Genomic DNA, 7,480 nt, shown 5'->3' with positions numbered 1-7,480 from the left:
CCTCGTCATGGAGAGCGCCAGGATGATGAATATGGCCACCGGTGAGGGATCCCCCCTCCGACAGGGTGCCGGAACAGGGTCTCGATTGGTTTTCGGTGGCTATAGAGGCTTGCGGCGGCGGAACTCCCGATCTATTTTGCTCCGGGATGTTTTCGGGGTATATGGATATATATAGGTGAAAGAAGTCGGTCAGGGGAGGCACGAGGGGCCCACGAGGGTGGGGGTGCGCCCAGGGGGGTAGGGCGCGCCCTGGACCCTCGTGGCTTCCTCGAAGCTTCCCTGACGTTTACTCCAAGTCTCCTGGATTGCTTCCGTTCCAAAAATAACTCTCCCGAAGGTTTGATTCCATTTGGACTCCGTTTGATATTCATTTTCTTTGAAACACTAAAATAGGTAAGAAAACAGCAATTTGGGCTGGACCTCCGGTTAATAGGTTAGTCCAAAAAATAATATAAAAGTGTATAATAAAGCCCATAAACATCCAAAACGGGTAATATATAGCATGGAACAATCAAAAATTATATATATGTTGGAGACTTATCAAGCATCCCCAAGCTTAATTCCTTCTCGCCCTCGAGTAGGTAAATGATAAAAACAGAATTTTTGATGCGGAATGCTACCTAGCATAATTCTCAATGTAATTTTCTTTATTGTGGCATGAATGTTCAGATCCAAATGATTCAAGATAAAAGTTCATATAAACACAAAAATTGTAATACTTCAAGCATACTAACAAGTAGTCATGTCTTATCAAAATAGCATAGCCAAAGAAAGCTCATCCCTACAAAATCATATAGTTAGGTTATGCTTCATTTTCATCACACAAAATACTCCCATCATGCACAACCCCGATTTCAGCCAAGCAATTGGTTCATACTTTTTAACACGCTTCAACTTTTTCAACTCTCACGCAATACATGAGCGCAAGCCATGAACATAGCACTATATGTGGAATAGAGTGGTGGTTGTGAAGACAAAAAGGGAGAAGATAGTGTCACATCAACTAGGCGTATCAACGGGCTATGGAGATGCCCATTAATAGATATCAATGTGAGTGAGTAGGGATTGCCATGCAACGGATGCACTAGAGCTATAAATGTATGAAAGCTCAACAAAAGAAACTAAGTGGGTGTGCATTCAACTCGCTTGATCACGAGACCTAGGGCATTTTGAGGAAGCCCATCATTGGAATATACAAGCCAAGTTCTATAAGGAAAAATTCCCACTATTATATGAAAGTGACAACATAGGGACTCTCTATCATGAAGTTCATGGTGCTACTTTGAAGCACAAGTGTGGAAAAGGATAGTAACATTGTCCCTTGTCTCTTTTTCTCTCATTTTTTTATGTGGGCTTCTTTGGCCTCTTTTTTTATTTGGGCTTCTTTGGCCTCTTTTATTTTTATAAAGTCCGGAGTCTCATCCCGACTTGTGGGGGAATCATAGTCTCCATCATCCTTTCCTCACTTGGGACAATGCTCTAATAATGAAGATCATCACACTTTTATTGATTTACAACTCAAGAATTACAACTCAATACTTAGAACAAAATAGGACTCTATGTGAATGCCTCCGACGGTGTACCGGGATATGCAATGAACCAAGAGCGACATGTATGAAAAATTATGGAGGTGGCCTTGCCACAAATACGATGTCAACTACATGATCATGCAAGAGCAATATGACAATGATTGAGCGTGTCATAGTAAACGGAACGATGGAGAGTTGCATGGAAATGTATCTTGGAATGGCTATGGAAATGCCATAATAGGTAGGTATGATGGCTGTTTTGAGGAAGGTAAATGGTGGGTGCATGATACCGGCGAAAGTTGCGCGGCATAATAGAGGCTAGGAATGGTGGAAGGGTGAGAGTGCGTATAATCCATGGACTCACATTAGTCTTAAAGAACGCATATACTTATTGTAAAAGTTTACTAGCCCTCGAAGCAAAGTACTACTATGCATGCTCCTAGGGTAAGGGTTGGTAGGAGTTAACCATCGCGCGATCCCGACCTCCACTCGTAAGGAAGGCAATCAAAAGAGCACCCCATGCTACAAATTTGTTACACAACTTTTACCATACGTGCATGCTACGGGACTTGCCAACTTCAACACAAGTATTTCTCAATTTCATAATTACCCAACTAGCATGACTCTAACATTACCACCTTTATATCTCAAAACAATTATCAAGCATCAAATTGATCATAGTATTCAATGCACTTTCTATGATCGTTTTTATTATACCCAACTTGGATGCCCAATCATTCTAGGACCAATTTTATCACCATAGAAAATACCATGATGTTCTAAAATACTCTCAAAATAATATAAGTGAAGCATGAGAGATCAATAATTTCTACAAAATTAAGCCACCGCTGTGCTCTAAAAATATATAAGTGAAGTACTAGAGCAAAACTGTCTAGCTCAAAAGATATAAGTGAAGCACATAGAGTATTCTAATAAACTCCAAATCATGTGTGTCTCTCCCAAAAGGTGTGTACAGCAAGGATGATTGTGGTAAACTAAAAACCAAAGACTCATATCATACAAGACGCTCCAAGCAAAATACATATCATGTGGTGAATAAAAATATAGCTCCAAGTAAAGTTACCGATAGACGAAGACGAAAGAGGGGATGCCTTCCGGGGCATCCCCAAGCTTAGGCTCTTGGTTGTCCTTGAATATTACCTTGGGATGCCTTGGGCATCCCCAAGCTTAGGCTCTTGTCACTCCTTATTCCATAGTCCATCGAATCTTTACCCAAAACTTGAAAACTTCACAATACAAAACTCAACAGAAAACTCGTAAGCTCTGTTAGTATAAGAAAATAAAAGCACCACTTAGGTACTGTTGTGGACTCATTCTAAATTCATATTGGTGTAGTATCTACTGTATTCCAACTTCCCTATGGTTCATACCCTCCGATACTACTCATAGATTCATCAAAATAAGCAAACAACACATAGAAAACAGAATCTGTCAAAAACAGAACAGTTTGTAGTAATCTGTACCATCCGAATACTTATTTAACTTAAAAAATTTCTGAAATAAATTGGTGGACCTGAGGAATTTGTCTATTAATCATCTGCAAAAAGAATCAACCTAAAATCGCTCTCCAGTAAAAACTGGTAGCTAATCTCGTGAGCGCTAAAGTTTCTGTTTTTCACAGCAAGATCATAAAGACTTCACCCAAGTCTTCCCAAAGGTTCTACTTGGCACAAACACTAATTAAAAACATAAAACCACCTATAACCAGAGGCTAGATGAATTATTTATTGCTAAACAGGAGCAAAAAAAATAACAAAGTAAAATTGGGTTGCCTCCCAACAAGCGCTAACGTTTAATGCCCCTAGCTAGGCATGATGATTTCAATGATGCTCACACAAAAGATAAGAACTGAAACATAAAGAGAGCATCATGAAGAATATGACTAGCACATTTAAGTCTAACCCACTTCTTATGCATAGGAATTTTGTGAGCAAACAACTTATGGGAACAATAATCAACTAGCATAGAAAGGCAAAACAAGCATAACTTCAAGGTTTTAAGCACATAGAGAGGGAACTTGATATTATTGCAATTCCTACAAGCATATGTTCCTCCCTCATAATAATTTTCAGTAGAATCATGAACAAATTCAACAATATAACCAGCACATAAAGCATTCTTTTCATGATCTACTTGCATAGAAAATTTACTACTCTCCACATAAGCAAATTTTTCTCATGAATAGTAGTGGGAGCAAACTCAACAAAATAATTATCATGTGAGGCATAATCCAATTGAAAACTAAAATCATGATGACAAGTTTCATGGTTATCATTATTCTTAATAGCATACAAGTCATCACAATAATCATCATATATAGCAACTTTGTTCTCATAATCAATTGGAACCTCTTCCGAAATAGTGGGTTCATCATTAAATAAAGTCATGACCTCTCCAGATCCACTTTCATAATTATCACAATAATATTCAACATCCTCCAAAATAGTGGGATCATTACTTCCTAAAGTTGACACTCTTCCAAACCCACTTTTATCAATATAATCATCATAAATAGGAGGCATGCTTCATCATAATAAATATTCTCATCAAAACTTGGGGGACTAAACATATCATCTTCATCAAACATAGCATCCCCAAGCTTGTGGCTTTGCATATCATTAGCATCATGGGTATTCAAAGAATTCATACTAACAACATTGCAATCATGCTCATCATTCAAAGATTTAGTGCCAAACATTTTATAGACTTCTTCTTCTAGCACTTGAGCACAAATTTCCTTTCCATCATTCTCACGAAAGATATTAAAAAGATGAAGCGCAAGAGGAAAACTCAATTCCTTTTTTTGTAGTTTTATTTTATAAACTAAACTAGTGATAAAACAAAAAACTAAAAGATTTGATTGCAAGATCTAAAGATATACCTTCAAGCACTCACCTCCCCGGCAACGGTGCCAGAAAAGAGCTTGATGTCTACTACACAACCTTCTTCTTGTAAACGTTGTTGGACCTCCAAGTGCAGAGGTTTGTAGGATAGTAGCAAATTTCCCTCAAGTGGATGACCTAAGGTTTATAAATCCGTGGGAGGCGTAGGATGAAGATGGTCTCTCTCAAACAACCCTGCAACCAAATAACAAAGAGTCTCTTGTGTCCCCAACACACCCAATACAATGGTAAATTGTATAGGTGCACTAGTTCGGCGAAGAGATGGTGATACACGTGCAATATGGATGGTAGATATAGGTTTTTGTAATCTGAAAATATAAAAACAGCAAGGCAGCAAGTGGTAAAAGTGAGCGTAAACGGTATTGCAAATGCTAGGAAACAAGGCCTAAGGTTCATACTTTCACTAGTGCAAGTTCTCTCAACAATAATAACATAACTGGATCATATAACTATCCCTCAACATGCAACAAATAGTCACTCCAAAGTCACTAATAGCGGAGAACAAACAAAGAGATTATTGTAGGGTACAAAACCACCTCAAAGTTATCCTTTCTGATCGATCTATTCAAGAGTCCGTACTAAAATAACACGAAGCTATTCTTTCCGTTCGATCTATCATAGAGTTCGTACTAGAATAACACCTTAAGACACAAATCAACCAAAACCCGAATGTCACCTAGATACTCCAATGTCACCTCAAGTATTCGTGGGCATGATTATACGATATGCATCACACAATCTCAGATTCATCTATTCAACCAACACAAAGTACTTCAAAGAGTGCCCCAAAGTTTCTACGAGAGAGTCAAGACAAAAACGTGTGCCAACCCCAATGCATAAGTTCATTGAACCCACAAGTTGATCACCAAAACATATATCAAGTAGATTACGTGAATATCCCATTGTCACCACAAATAAGCACGGCAAGACATACATCAAGTGTTCTCAAATCCTTAAAGACTCAATCCGACAAGACAACTTCAAGGGGAAGACTCAATTCATAACAAGAGAGTAGAGGGGGAGAAACATCATAAGATCCAACTATAATAACAAAGCTCATGATACATCAAGATCGTATCACCTCAAGAACACGAGAGAGAGATCAAACACATAGCTACTGGTATATACCCTCAGCCCCGAGGGTGAACTACTCCCTCCTCGTCATGGAGAGCGTCGGGATGATGAAGATGGCCACCGGTGAGGGATCCCCCCTCCGGCAGGGTGCCAGAACAGGGTCCCGATTGGTTTTTGGTGGCTACAGAGGCTTGCGGTGGCGGAACTCCCTATCTATTGTGCTCCAGGATGTTTTCGGGGTATATGGATATATATAGGTAAAAGAAGTCGGTCAGGGGAGCCACAAGGGGCCCACAAGGATGGGGGGCGCACCCAGGGGGTAGGGCGAGCCCTGGACCCTCGTGGCTTCCTCGAAGCTTCCCTAACGTCTACTCCAAGTCTACTGGATTACTTCCGTTCCAAAAATAACTCTCCCGAAGGTTTCATTCCGTTTGGACTCCGTTTGATATTCCTTTTCTTCGAAACACTGAAATAGGCAAGAAAACAACAATTTGGGTTGGGCCTCCGGTTAATAGGTTAGTCCCAAAATAATATAAAAGTGTATTATAAAGCCCATAAACATCCAAAATGGGTAATATAATAGCATGGAACAATAAAAAATTATAGATACGTTGGAGACGTATCAGCATGCACCTCTCAAGTTCGGCTTTCGCTTTTTTAGCCTTCCCTCTAGCTCCCCGACCACATTCTTGTCCCACACCCGCATCGTCTCCGCCACCGATTTTAGAGCATTCGCCACGCCCTCCCCTCTTTCTGCCCAGCTCCCCTCCCACGCCTCCCGAATGACATCCTCACATCCCTCCTCTTATAGCCATCGTGCTTCAAATCTAAAGCCACGATCTCCATTCATCCATCTCTTACTCTCCCCTTGTGTCTGCACAATGACGGGTCTGTGATCCGAGTGCCGGGGGATACCATTAATCACTGCATAGTTCGGGAATTGTGTCCTCCACTCTTCATTACCGACGGCCCTGTCAAGACTCTCGCATATGTATGTGTTAACATCTTTGCTGTGGTTCCTCCATGTGAATACATCTCCCTCAAAACCAAGATCAGCCATCTCACACATTGCCAATGCATCACGGAACCCGTCCATCATGTGCTGCGCTCTTGGAGCTCCTCCTACCTTCTCTACCTCCAACAGAATTTCATTGAAGTCACCCACACGCAACCACGGTCGTCCCTGCTGGTGCTGTTGTTTGAGGATTTTGAGTGTTCTCCACGTCTCTTTTTTCCTACCATTGGCCGACTCTCCGTACATACCAGTGAGGCTCCAAACCGGATCATCCCCTTCCTTCACATCCACATCTACATACCTCCTCCCATATGATCTAAAAGAAATCTCCACCCCCCCTTCTCCAGAACAGGGCTATCCCTCTACTCCTTCCCTCTGGGTTCCAAACTGACATATTGACTAACCCCAATTTCCACCTTAAGTGCTCTAACTCCTTCTCATACAACCTCGTCTCCGAGAAAAACAAAATATCAGGGTCCTCCATTCTTCCCAACTCGAGAAGAGACCGAACCGCCGGGCCATTCCCCAACCCCCGGTAGTTCCAACTAACGATTTTCATTGCATCCGGCGGGACTGCTCGGGCAGCCCGGCCGATATCTGTTCAGTGGTATTGTTCCCGTCCTCTTCATGTGTCATCACCGTACTAACTCCCTCAACCTCCATAATCTTTCCCTTCTTTGCTTCACCCTCCAAGCCTTCGCTGATCTCCATCTGGTTCCTCTTATGACCCGCAATTTTCTTGTTGCACACTGCAGAGACCCTTCTCTTCTCCTCCCCACCATTCCTCTGTTTAAACGTCCCGCGGTTCTGATTTTTTGCGAGATCGGCTTCTACTCCCTTTTCTGAAATAGCCTCCGTCCCTGTTGCATGCACCTCATCCCCCTTCTCTGCCTTCGTAGCCCCGCCCCCCCCGCAGGGGCGACAAGCACCACCTCCAT

Source organism: Triticum dicoccoides, chromosome 1B (assembly GCF_002162155.2).
Source record: "Triticum dicoccoides isolate Atlit2015 ecotype Zavitan chromosome 1B, WEW_v2.0, whole genome shotgun sequence".
NCBI lineage: Eukaryota > Viridiplantae > Streptophyta > Magnoliopsida > Poales > Poaceae > Triticum > Triticum dicoccoides.
The sequence above is the reverse complement of the archived record's forward strand: the minus strand, read 5'-3'. Positions refer to the sequence as shown.